The following is a 13,900-nucleotide window of genomic DNA, read 5'->3' as shown; positions in this document are numbered from 1 at the left end:
ATGTCCTCACCTCTGGAAGTTTTAAGTGGGAAGCATAGCCCGAGTAAAAATAGATTGCTCTGAAGATTTTCTTTTTTGCAGTTGACCGTAATTGCGGGCATCAATTTCAGGAAATCCCTTAGTTACGAAACCACCCACCTACATTTTATTGTCTTAGGTGGGATCAAAATAAAATAATTAGGGGAAAATTCCACCGAGGTATGTTAAAACATTCTATTAGAAGCTACGCTACTCTAAAGGTATGAGCTGAAACTGAACCAGGGAAGAGGATCACAAACTTAAATCAGCACAATCCTCCTTCAAGTTATTGAAGGCGTAGGGACACAAAAAATGTTTATCATCATTATCAGCAGCAGCAGTAGCAGAAATGTACTCAGGTCCACCGCAGGACGAAGGTCTCTCCCATTGACCCCCAACCACTCTGGTCCTGCGCTGTTCGAGTCCACAGTTTACCCCCAATTCTTATGCCATCCCCTTCTTCTAGACCCACCTCTTGGTATCCACTCTGTCACGCTAGTTGCCCACGGGTTCTCGGTTTTTTTTCACTACATGGTCAGCCCAAGTCGGTATCGTCTTCTTTTTTTGAACTATATCTTCTACCCAAGCTTGTTCTCAGATCCCGGTAGCTCGTTTTCTGTCCTTGAGTGTTATTCCTAACATTATTCGTTCCATGGCCCGTTAGGCCGACCTAAGTTTGCTTTCTATTTGTTAGTTAGATGCCATGCTTCAGCTCCATACACCATAACCGGTCGAACGCACTGGTTGTAGATTTTTCTTCAAATTCACAGAGGTAGCTTACTTTTCATTATTTGGGATGGATGGCCGAGTGCTCCCCAACTCATAGCTATTCTGCGCCGTATCTCTTTCGTGTCTGGGGTCAGCACTAACCATCTCTCCGAGGTAGTTGTATGCTTTTAATGTTTCGTTTCCGAAGCTGAAGAGGACGTTTTTCGCGTGCTTATTTCTCATTACTTTAGATTTATTCATATTGTTACGTGGCGGTATCACAGAGATGAGACGAACCATGGTAGATGAAGAACGGTCTATTTACACTACATACATGCAGCCATAACTGAGCCCGGGCAGCGTGTTTCCAAACGCTTCGCTGCACACAGCACCCACGTGACATTTGTGATGTCACTGCGGGGGCAGTTCTTCTGAGCGCCTGCTAAAACGAGCCTTCGGTTCGGTCTCTGTGGCCTTGATGTAGAGTACTGAGAACTGGCGCTGAAGGCTTGAGTTCGAGCCCTTAATCTTTTTTTTCAGTGCTCAGTTTTTTTTCAAATCTAGTTTTTCTATTTTAAACTGAAATGTACCGGATGTTTTTCTTAATAATAGTGATCTGGTATGTTTTAGGTCTCGTTAGGTATGGTGCGTAGCCAATGACGACGTTTAATTACCGTTCTGCATCGCACAAACAGACATGTCACGTGGGTGCTCTGTGCAGCGAAGCGTTTGGAAATACGCGCCCGCGTAGTCTGTTGTTGTTGTTGCGCCTTTATATATGGCACATGCCCAATTAGGGGATTGGCCAATCAACAGGGGGTGGTTAAAATAAATGGAATTCTTATGTAATTACGAGACGCCTAGAAAAGATAATATAGACCGGTTGGAAAGAGTTTTGGTTCCATAAACGACAGAAAAAAAACTGCAAAATCAAGGCGAGGGTCAATAATCGCCATCATAAAGAGAACCTATTAGAATTTTCAATGTAGCGCAGGAGGGCAGAGTATACATCCCGGCGGCAGAACCACGTTTAGGGTGCCCCGAATGATAGTAGAGCCGGCACTGTTATGCTTCACCCCGCACCGAGCTTCTTCCTTGTCGTCTTTTGTCGGTGGACCATGGCGTCGCGGAGATTGTCCTGTCCCATGACAATATTTATTTTTAGTGCCACGACCATGCTTTCTGACTGTCGTTCCTCAAGCATTGTTTGCAGGTGTTCTACAGGCTCACTCACAAACACTATGTCTTCTGCAAACCTCGAATGGCTCAAATTTTTCCCGTCTACCCTTATTCCTACGATTTCCCACTTAAGCTTTTTAAACACCTCATTCAGACATGCTGTGAATAGTTTTGGCGAGTTGGTATCCTCCTGCCTTAACTTCCTCTCGCATAGGAAATTTATCGCTCTGCTTGTGGGGGTTATCCTGCCTGTGCATTCCTTATTTATGTCTTCTAGAAGTCTTATGTAGGTCTCCTCTATTCCCTGGTCTTTTAGTGCTTCTTGAACGGCTGCGGTGAGTACGGAATCAGACGCTTTTTTATAGTCTACAAATGCCGTGCAAGGGACTTGTGTATTCTGCGGATTTTCAAGCACTTGAGAGACAACGTGGATGTGATCCATGGTTGAGTACCCTTTCCTAAACCCAGCCTGCTCTCTGGATTGTTGGATATCCAGGCTGCCACGTATGCGGCTAACTATAACTTTAGTAAACAGCTTGTAAACACATGAGGATAAGCTGATGGGTCTGTAATTCTTGATGACCTTTGGACCTGCCGTATTAAGAATCAGATTGATGTCGGTGTTTTCGCAGGGTATGAGCACTATTGAGTCTCCAAGCATTCCGATAATCGTACAGCAAGTTTTTCCAGTACAATATCGTCCGTCTCCTTCAAAACATCCGCAGTTATGTCGCCGTCACCTGCAGCTTTTCCTCTTTTTGTGCCTTTGAGAGCCTTACCTACCTCCTCTTTGCTTACGAATGAGACATCGCAGGTTGAGTTTGTACTCTCAGTAGTCCCCCGGTCCAACGTCGCTGGCATAGATCCCGATGTAGAATTGTTCTGCTATTTTTATTATCTGGTACAAGTGGTGCGTAATTTTAACCTGCTCGTCTCTGAGTGCGTACATCCTATCTTTGACGATGGCTAGCTTTAGCTAGTTTCTATGAAGCTTCCCCCTATTTGGAGTGTTTCCTCGATCACTGTCATGTTATATGTACGAATGTCGTTTGTTTTACTACTGTTAGTCAGTTTCGGCTATTCGGCTAATTCATGCTGAGCCCTAACGTACGTGACGAAGGAATGTACGGAAAATGAAGAGGGCAACAACACGTTTCGCGATTGTGAAGGGAGGCTTTAACACAAACGTCGGTAAGAAGCAAATGGGAGAAAGGTTAGTGGGAAACTTTGATATAGACAATCGCAACAGTCGAGAATACACTGGTAGGGTTGGCGGGGAGAAATGACCGGAGGTTGATAAACACAATTTCTACAAACGAAGAAATAGGAAATGGACACGAAAATGCCCCTATGGTGCAACAAAAGACGCAATTGCCTTCAGTTTAAGGGACAACCCAAGTATCGTGCAAGACGTAGATGTGCTAAGTCAGATCAGGAGCAGCGATCATAGGATGATTAGATGCAAGCTAAGGCTGAATCTCACAGAACAAGACACTTGTGAAAACAAAAAAAACCCCGCATGGAGTCAGTAAGAGCCACATCACAGGAGTTTATAACAGCTCGTCGAAACAAATTCGTTTTTCTGAACTAGTAGAACGAGGTTAGTGTAGACAGGCTAAATGACAACCTAACATCAGAATTCTGTGAATAAGCAGCAGCCTGGAAGAAACAACATGTAGAAAAAACTGAAAAAATAACAAAACGAAGGAATTAATTTTCAAACGTAAGAACACAAAAATGTCAACAATACGACACCAAGCAAATTGAACACAATGGCAACGTTTTAAATACCCGAGAAAAGTAACTGCAACAGTAAGGTTGTGTTTCGACAAAGAGTAATTAGATTTGTAGTCGAGTAACAACTACAATATGTACTGAAACTGTGCACAACGTTCTTTGTGCACAGAAACTGTGCACAAAGTAGGGTAGCTAAGAGTAAGAATGACAGTTTTGTCTTCACAAATGGATTCGAAAAAATTTCTTCCCGAGCACTCCAAATGTGTTCATAATTTCACCCTTGAGATACAGAAATCGCCGAACATCTTGTTCATCACTGCCTGATATGTCCTCATGCAGTCGTAACAGCGCTATGCCTAATTCTAGCTCCTGCTGTTTTTATTGGGCGGAAAAACTACGTCCCGTTCCACAGTCAGTTTTCGCGAAAAAACGAGCATCATCGGGTTTTGTAGCTTCTCGCGCTGGCGCCCCATTTTTGTCACGATTCGGTGAGCAACTGTTGGTTCCGTCGGTGGTTATATCGGCGTCAAACCGGCGTTGTAGTTTTTATTTGCAAGCGTTAGTAAACTATGTTTATCGAAAATCCCGTGTACCTCCCTCACGTAACTGCCGACGGATGTTGCACAAATTGCTGACGGAGAGAAAACAAAGGGGCCTGTTGATCAAAGAAGATCAATGGGATAAAGAAGGGTATCAATAATACCGAATTTCGCAGACAGTCTCTGTAAAGGAAAAACATTGGGTATTGTTTTGCTGAGTGAGATTTCAACAAAAGTGGTCAGGGTTGCGGGACGGGCCTCGGACTCCACCTTCTTGATCTGATAATTGAACAAAGCGCGAAAGTAAAGAAAAAACAGAGACGAGCAAATGGAGCAAACGACGCGCTGTCCTCTCTTAGTTGGTACTTAGTGTTTTCCTAATTATTTTCGTGCATCCTTCAAACATGTAGTTGTACCAACTTACCCACCTTTCCTTGTAACTTGATTATATATAATCAGTAACCCGCCGCGGTTGCTCAGTGGCTAAGGTGTTGTGTTACTGAGCGCAAGGACACGGGTTCTATTTCGTTCCGCGGCGGCCGCTTTTCTGCTCGAGAAAACAAAACCGCCCGTGCTTTCGAGATTTCGGTGCGCTATAAAAATCCCCAGGTGGTCAAAGTTATTCGAAAGCCCTCCACTACGGCGCGCCTTGTAACCTGTGTAGTTTCGGCGCGTTGAACCCCACAATCAATCAATCAATCAATCAATCAATCAATCAATCAATCAATCAATCAATCAATCAATCAAAAAATCAATCAATCAATCAATCAATCAATCAATCAATCAATCAATCATTATCAGTCATAGTAACTGAAAGCATCACAATAAACCTGCGAGAAAACGAGACACGTAAAACAGCGATGACTGCTACTGCCGCAAAGAAATGAGAAGCTAACTATTGTAATCAATTACCACACATGTGGAAATTTTTTGAGCGATGTGACGAGATGCGCACAAGTACAAGGCGAACAGAAGGCAGAAACCACATGTATACAGGCATAAACAAATCGCTGATGCCACGAAAAATTTACAGGCTAACAATATCTACAGACTGCCATTCGTCCTGATTCGCTTACGACTGAAGCGGCCATTCCTTTCCGAAAGGTACTGTCCTTTGTAATTTGAAAAACGCCGGTCACTTGGCGTAAATACAAAAGCACGCGTACAACAGTAGTACGGAAAAAGCACGGTACTCTATGCAACGCTGAGTCCAAATATAGGCAGTAACCGCCGCTCGTCAACTTGGGGACAGGGAGGTGGAGGTGTATACCCTGCATATATTTTTTTCTTTTGGTACAAGAGTATATATATCCACCTAGCACACTATGCATCAGCTTTACGTTTGCATCGTTCTCCTGTTCACATTAGCAGGTACGTAAGGCTCACATCAGTGTTTTGATGCGGCTGATGATGTACTTTGAGTTTGGGAGAACGTTTGAATTGCGTACGTTCAGAACTCGAATAGCCTTCAGCCTGCCCTCACTGACGTTAGAGGCGGTGATGAACTATGTTATTGCGACATAAAACAGTAGGACATTTTGATGATGATTATAATATTTATGGCTCTCCCTTTAAATCGGGGCGTCAGTTGTAGCAACCGACTTGCCTGTTTTATTTCTCTTACTTGCCCTACTCCTGCCTAAGCTAATAAATTTTCTTCCTCCTCACCCATCTACCCCTCACCCCTGTTTTAAACTCTCATCGCTCCCACCCCCCTTTTATCTCCCCCTCGCTGTTCTAAATGGTTATCCGTACGATTACTCCGCCTGCGTATCCATATATTCCCTACTTTTCCACCACTACAATTCCCGTCACCCGTTCATTACCTTCATGGCCTTGAAGTTGAGGTTACACCTCGCCCCAAATGCCTCCGCCAACGTCGTTTCCCACTCACCCCGCGGTGGTTGTATCTCTGTGCAGGCCCTGACAATATGGTCTGTAGTTACCCTATCACTGCCGCAGCCTGCACATGTTTCATCCTTTGACCTGTAAATACCCGTGTACACCCGGGTTCCGAAAATTCCGAAAATAAGAGAAATGCATTGCCTCTCGTATTGCCATAGAAACGTTCCTTCCTATTTTCTAGTTTCTTTGTCTTATAAGACTCCGGCGTTTTTTTCGCTTCCATTCTCTGTGCCTCCTTTGTCGTCTCGGCGGCTTTTACCTGCTTTTTAATGGTTGTGTTTACCGCACCTTCTCTTATCGAAATTCCGTACAGCTCGCTCAGCTGTCTGGTCCTCCGTCTCCACCTCGTGTCCATGCTCCTCATATACAGGTACTTGAACACCATGTACTTAACAGGTACAGGTACTTAAACGCGGCCCATTTTGCGTCCTCCTTGTCACGAAGTCGCTCCACAAACTTTATCTAATTTCCCTGCACCTCCCTCGCCTCGAAAGACGACCAGCCCATATTCCCCTTTACCGCTTCGTTTGTATCTTTGCTGTGGCCCCCTAAGGCCAATCTGACCACCGTTCTCTGATTTACCCCAAGGCCCGCTTGGGTCTCTGGCTTTATGTACATAACCTAATGTCCGAAAGTTAATCCTGGTACCATGACCCCTTTCCAGGCTCCACTTACCACCTCGTATTTGTTGTATCACCAGTGGGTTCTATGCTTCCCCATGTGATCCCCATGTGATCCCCAAGGTGATCCCCATGTGCCTGCGTGTAATCTTCGCTGTCGTTCAGCTATACTCCTAAATAACTCACAAGGTGCAGAAAAAACAACCCTTACGTTCATCCGATTACGTTCATCCGTTCATCCGATTACGTGCACCTAACAAATTGAACAAAATTTGCAAGTTGACTAACCCTTTCCGTAAATCACCGGTTGGGTGTGTAAAAGGACATAAGAAACATGTGTTCAGTGCGCAGTCGGTGTGGTGTATGATGTTCCCCTTTCGTGTGGAAAGCTATATATAGGCCAAACCGGCCGATGTCTTAACGACCGGTTAGGCGAGCACAGACGGAATGTCAGCAAATACAGGGATGGCCATTTGTCTGTTCACTGCCACGACTGCGGCTGCATGCCACGGTTTGAGCAATGTGTGATACGGTCGAAACACAAGCAACAAAAAGTAAGAGAAATAGTAGAGGCAGATGTGATTAGTAAAGCGGGGTTGTCCTGTGTGAGTGTGCCGTCACTGAATTTGTCAGATAAGGAGGCAACGTTTCTGCGCATGGCGGCAACACGTCAGCATTGGCGGTGACGGTGGGAAGTGATTGCGGGTAGGCTGATGATACATATATGTACGTTTGTGTGAAATAAAATTAGTTGGAAGTTAGCGCTGTGTTGTGTGTTCTCTCTCTGTCCTCGTCCTTTTTGCGCTATGAATTCATCAACATCTAACCCTGCTCATGGATCCCGCATACCCAACCAGGTTGGGCAACAGTGTTAACGTCGACACTTCCCCCGACCTTACCTTCAGCAGATATGTCAACCCCCAAGCTAGGTGGGTAAACACCCAACAGGAGCTAGGCAGTAACCACAAAATACTGCATATCACAGTCCCCCTTAACCATATGTCCTGGTAGGTGAAATGTGCCAGCATCGTGGATTGGAACGCTTTTCGACATACCGAACAATTTCCTCGTGTCACTGGGGACACTCTTCCCGAATCAGAGGACGGTCTGCTAAATCGCGTTAAATCGGCCACACGTGAATTAGAAATCGATGCGTATCTCGCCCAGCCAGATTCACGACTCGCCCATATGTGGCAAGCTAAAACTAGCATGGAAAAGCTCCTCTCCCAACAAAAACACAACCGGTACCTCCGAGGAAGGAACGCTCGACTCAATCGACAAATACAAATTTACTCCTTTAAACTTGTGGCTCAAAACTGGGAGGCCCCATGTGAGTCTTTTGACGCTAATTTCAATTAAAAAAAAATTTGCGAGATCCCCCGCCACCTCATTGACCGCAGTACCACAAAAATCGCTCTATCCCAATCCATACAATACCTAAGTCACAACATTGATGAATCGGAGCAAGACCTCCTCAACTACATCACCAAGAATTATGTCCCACAGAGTCCACCTGTTCAGCACCCCCTTATACCGGCAACTCCAACGACGAATTGGATGCCCCCATAACTAAGGCCGAGGTCAGGGCGGTTATACAGCGGCTGCACACCAGATCGTCCCCTGGACCAGATCTTATAACCTATAAAATGTTACGTAACCTAGACGATTTATCAGCGGAGGATCTCACGCGACTCTTCAACGAGTGCTGGGAGTCTGGTTCTATCCTGGAACGGCAGTGGACTGGGAAAACGATTCTAATTCCTATACCCGGCAAACGACCACACGTAGACCACCTTCGCCCCATATCACTGACATCGTGCTTGGGTAAACTCTTCGAACATGTTATCCTTTCCAGAATAACTATATTTACCGAAAGGACACATCTATTTCCGCAGTCCATGTTTGGCTTCCGCCCTAACTTGTTCACTCAGGATGTTATGTTCCAACACCAGCAACACATTACTGACCCGGCTTTTGCTCCTGTGCGGACAATTAAGGCTATCCTTGGCTTGGACCTTACACGAGCATTCGACACCATCTCCCATTCGGCTATTCTCGCGGGTATAACGAACTCACATTTGGGAGAGCGAATTTAAAACAATATTCGTTCTTTTGTATCGGAAAAAAGCTCACTCAGAACGTGGGTCCCATTAAAACGTCCTCAATCAGTTTGGGAAGCACAGGCACTCCCCAGGGCTGGGTGCTATCACCCTTTCTTTTCAATATCGCGATGAAAGACCTTCCTCCTTTACTATCGATCCTACCGGACCTCCACCATTCCCTTTACGCGAATGCCATCACTCTGGATCTCCAAGGGTTCAGACGGACACATTCAGCACACCCTTCGAACAGCTAGCCAAATGATCAAAACCTACACATCTTGCCGCGGCTTCTTCTGCTCTCTACAAAAGTGCGAGCTTTTCTTCTAGGCCAAACACGCATGACCCTCCCTAATATTTCGATCGCCACCCACAACCTGGACACTATCCGAGAACTTGAACGTTGGGTATACCAAACTACCACACTAATATCTCGAATAGCTTCGAAGCATTAGGGTGTCAAGGAGGGCAACCTCATTCGACTCACACAAGCATTTTCCTCTCCTGAATAGTATACTCGACCCCCTTCCTAACCATGAAACAAAGCGAACTAATCAAAATTGACGGCATGATAAGTAAACGTTTCAGGGTAGCAGGATGGAAAGTTGGGCGAGTTGGTGTTGCGACATGGTGACTAAACAGCGCAGAAGACGAAACACAGAGAAGAGCAAAAACAGGACGAGCGCTGACTATCAACTGGGGTTTATTGGAAAAGAAACATATTTATATACAAGGTCACAAGTAAAAGGCGCGTGCACTCCTTTGGTATCACCTCAGACAATCAGAAAAAGAGTGAACAAGCAGAATCAAAACCTTTATCGGCAATCAAGAAAAGCTACTTCTTTCTCTTGCAAACATACTGAGGCATGACTAATGCAAGCGTCACCGAGCTTTGTTATGTGTGAAGCCTCTATTATTTCACGTTTACGCCGATTAGAATGATTAAAAAGAATGACAGTTTTATCAAGTATGGGCTCGCATGAAGGCGTGGAGCATGACCGACAGTGATCTGACAAGTGGGACGTCGGCGTTCCCTTCAACGAATTGAAGTGTTCTCTTAAACGTACATTAATACAACGGCCCGTCTGGCCGACGTATACCCGTCCACATGATAACGGTATTTGGTAAACAACACAAATACAACAAGTGACATACTTATTATTGTGTTTAACCGAGCAACCTTTGTAGTTATTGGCGCCGGAACCTTGCTTCTTTCGGTTAACTAAAGCACACACTCTACCGAGTTTATTTGGGGAGATATGGCAACCTGCACCCCATATTTAGACGCTATCTTCTTCAACCTATGGGTGGTCCGGTGAATATACGGAACAACAGCATACTTTTTTCGTTGATCTGGTTCCCTCTGAGTGGCGGGCTTTTCACACCCTTTTACTACTTTGACCAGTTTATTACACGCTGAGGCCAAGGCACAGTTTTAAGGAACAGGTAAAAAAACTTACGGAGGCGGGTTTTCCAAACTGTGCCTTGGCCTCAGCGTGTAATAAACTGGTCAAAGTAGTAAAAGGGTGTGAAAAGCCCGCCACTCAGAGGGAACCAGATCAACGAAAAAAGTATGCTGTTGTTCCGTATATTCACCGGACCACCCATAGGTTGAAGACGATAGCGTCTAAATATGGGGTGCAGGTTGCCATATCTGCCCCAAATAAACTCGGTAGAGTGTGTGCTTTAGTTAACCGAAAGAAGCAAGGTTCCGGCGCCAATAACTACAAAGGTTGCTCGGTTAAACACAATAATAAGTATGTCACTTGTTGTATTTGTGTTGTTTACCAAATACCGTTATCATGTGGACGGGTATACGTCGGCCAGACGGGCCGTTGTATTAATGTACGTTTAAGAGAACACTTCAATTCGTTGAAGGGAACGCCGACGTCCCACTTGTCAGATCACTGTCGGTCATGCTCCACGCCTTCATGCGAGCCCATACTTGATAAAACTGTCATTCTTTTTAATCATTCTAATCGGCGTAAACGTGAAATAATAGAGGCTTCACACATAACAAAGCTCGGTGACGCTTGCATTAGTCATGCCTCAGTATGTTTGCAAGAGAAAGAAGTAGCTTTTCTTGATTGCCGATAAAGGTTTTGATTCTGCTTGTTCACTCTTTTTCTGATTGTCTGAGGTGATACCAAAGGAGTGCACGCGCCTTTTACTTGTGACCTTGTATATAAATATGTTTCTTTTCGAATAAACCCCAGTTGATAGTCAGCGCTCGTCCTGTTTTTGCTCTTCTCTGTGTTTCGTCTTCTGCGCTGTTTAGTCACCATGTTTCAGGGTAGCCCTGGAACTCCCTCAAAAAGTACCCAACCACCGCCTCATTGCACTGGGTGTCCATACCTCCCTTGACAAGATAGTGCCGGCGCAACGCGCCGCCCAATTAGAAAGAGTCACACAAGTCGGCACTTTTTCACTTCCTTAGTCCTTTTACCCCCCACCTCTAACTATTAGCAATGGGTAGACATTCCCCCTTCCATCCGCCAGACGCTCCACATCAAACCTCTCTCGCGACGTATGCATACCGTACACAATGAAGATCGCAGACTGGATCGCGCGAAAGCCCTTGAAACGGCGTACCCTCCAGGCTCTCCCAAGCTATGCACAGATGCAAAAACCTATCCTACCAGAGCCACGGTGATTGACTCGAAAAAAGTTCAGCTCGCTTCGCCTCTTTACCTACGACATCCCCTACGGCGGGAAAAGAGATCGCCATCGCGTTGGCTATGACCCCCAGTCCCCACCTTCAATGAGCTATTATCAGTGAATCTAAATCAGCCATCCTAAATTTCCTTTACGCAAACGCTTCCCCAGCAACTTTAGCAGACCTTTTGAAGGCACAGAACACACGATCCCGTTCTTTCACTCTCGTCTGGGCTCTCGCCCTTAGCGTGCTTCCTGGAAACTCAGCGGCTCTCGAAGCTGCTCGAGATTTGGTCTTCCGAGGGCTCGATGGTGCCGCCAATGATAGTGAGATATTCACTCTACGAGAGAGGCTGCACACATACGGGAAAATTCTCGCCCATTACCGCTTGGAGCGTGCCATTTTTCCCCCTCCTCACACATCCCTATCCCCATCCTCTGCGGTGATCTTGCGGCACCTCCAGACCCGCTCCTTCCGCACCCCTGCCATCATGTCTGCGATCTTTCTCGACACCTACGTAGACGCATGTCCCTACTGTTCGATACCTCACGCATCGCTATCCCACATCATAAGGGCCTGTGACAGCATCCAACTATCCAGGCAGCGATCCCACCCCATTCTCCTTACGATCACCATCGAGGAGCGCTGCGAATCCGCCCTGCGTGACCCAAACCCCAAAGTTCACGAAGACATGGCCCGCTTGGCCGACGGCTCTGGACCCCTGCCCAAAAGGGCCCTTGCTGCCCGACGGACGACGGAGAAGACGTTGCCGGCCTAATCGCCCCAGCTGTGGCCAAATAAAGTTGTGTCTGTGTGTCTGTCTGTCAGGGAATAAAGCGTTTGCTGCCAAACAAGCTCTTAGGGTTTTATATACACTAAATCTTGCGAATAAAACAAACTTGTCTTTTGTCTGCTTGGCCCCTTTAGGATAAGATTTGATAAGCTCCAGATGGATTAAACGCAACTTTTTTATGACGTGCAATCAGACTAGGTTTTAGAGGTGAAATCACAAGTAACACCCGACACCAACTTCTTCTCACCGAAAGCCACTGCAAACTACTGTTCATGCAACACGCGATCACATATCAATTTAACTAGCTAACGTTCGCAATTACATGTCGAAAAAAGATACCGCAGAATCCCTTCTTCGTGACGTAACAGACGTGACAATTTTCACTAAGACTTGGTTATCCCATGACATTATTAGTACTCAGGTACTGCATGATCATTCTCCCTACACTTTTTCAATAGGGATGGATGAGGCCGTGGTGGGGTCCTGGTAATAAAAAAACAGCATTCATTCTTACAAGCTGCGGAACACATGATACCCATAAAAGTTTTTTCCGCACGTATCCGTGCTGATATGCGCATGTCTACTGAATCTTGTTATCGCCCGCATTATTGCGACCATTCCTTTATTGAGAAACTCTATCCTTCTAGATAAACCTCTGAATTTCAACGTGCTAACTACGTTTTTGTTGCGATTTTAACTTTCCTGGTGAAAGCAGCTACAATCAAACAGCATCACCCCTTGAGTATAAATATTTTCTGGATTTAGTCTTAAACCTCAACCTTACGCAAACGGTAAACTTCCCAACCCGTGGCAGAAACTCCATTGACCTGATCCTGACTAATCCCCAAAGCATTGAGTCATTATTTCCTGTTGATGGGCTTAGTTATCAGAGTAACGTCCAATTCAATTTCACCCTTCTCTTTCCAATCATACATCCTTCAATAAATTCGATGCAAAACTACAAAAAGCTGCCATTTCCAAAATAAACGCTAAACCTAAAACATTTCCCGATCACCCAAATGCAACTGATTTCTGGAGGTCTGTTGATGAAAACTGGCTGTTTTATACACAAAGTATACTCAGCCTAGTTAATAATTAAATCCCGGGTCGTTCGCATCCGTGGTGTCACGGGAAAGCGCTCGAAATCTGCGCCGGCGCCGCCTACAACATTGGCCCAACATAAGTGCCGAGCTTCCTGGCGGTGGTCACTTGGCAGCAGCGGCAGCGGCCTGTTCGCAGCTGTAACCAGGCAACTACCCGCGTTGCAGGTTAGTAGCTACTGAAAAATGCGTTCTTAATTCACGTTTCTGCTGCTATTGCTGCCGCCGCTGCTGCTGTTACCTCCATTGACGTGTTTCATTATCAATGTGTGTGGTAGAGAAATTGAAGCAATGTCTGACACTTGTTCGTCGTGTAGGGCCGTCTTTCACGAAGATGAGCCGGATGTAAACTGTGCTGTGTGTTCAGGCATATATAATTTTGGAAAATGCGCTGCTGTGACAGATGAATCTTTCAAAAGAACGAGTAAGGCTGCTAAAAAAACATGAAGCTGGCCTCAGTGTCGGGATGTTCGACAACGTGGTAGCACCAGCGAAGGTAGCGACTCTGAATTGGACATCCAATTGGCTGTTGCATCCTCTCATCGA

Source organism: Haemaphysalis longicornis, unplaced genomic scaffold, assembly GCF_048455015.1.
Source record: "Haemaphysalis longicornis isolate Haplotype H1 unplaced genomic scaffold, Haemaphysalis longicornis Haplotype H1 scaffold_14, whole genome shotgun sequence".
In the NCBI taxonomy this organism is placed as follows: domain Eukaryota; kingdom Metazoa; phylum Arthropoda; class Arachnida; order Ixodida; family Ixodidae; genus Haemaphysalis; species Haemaphysalis longicornis.
The sequence above is the reverse complement of the archived record's forward strand: the minus strand, read 5'-3'. Positions refer to the sequence as shown.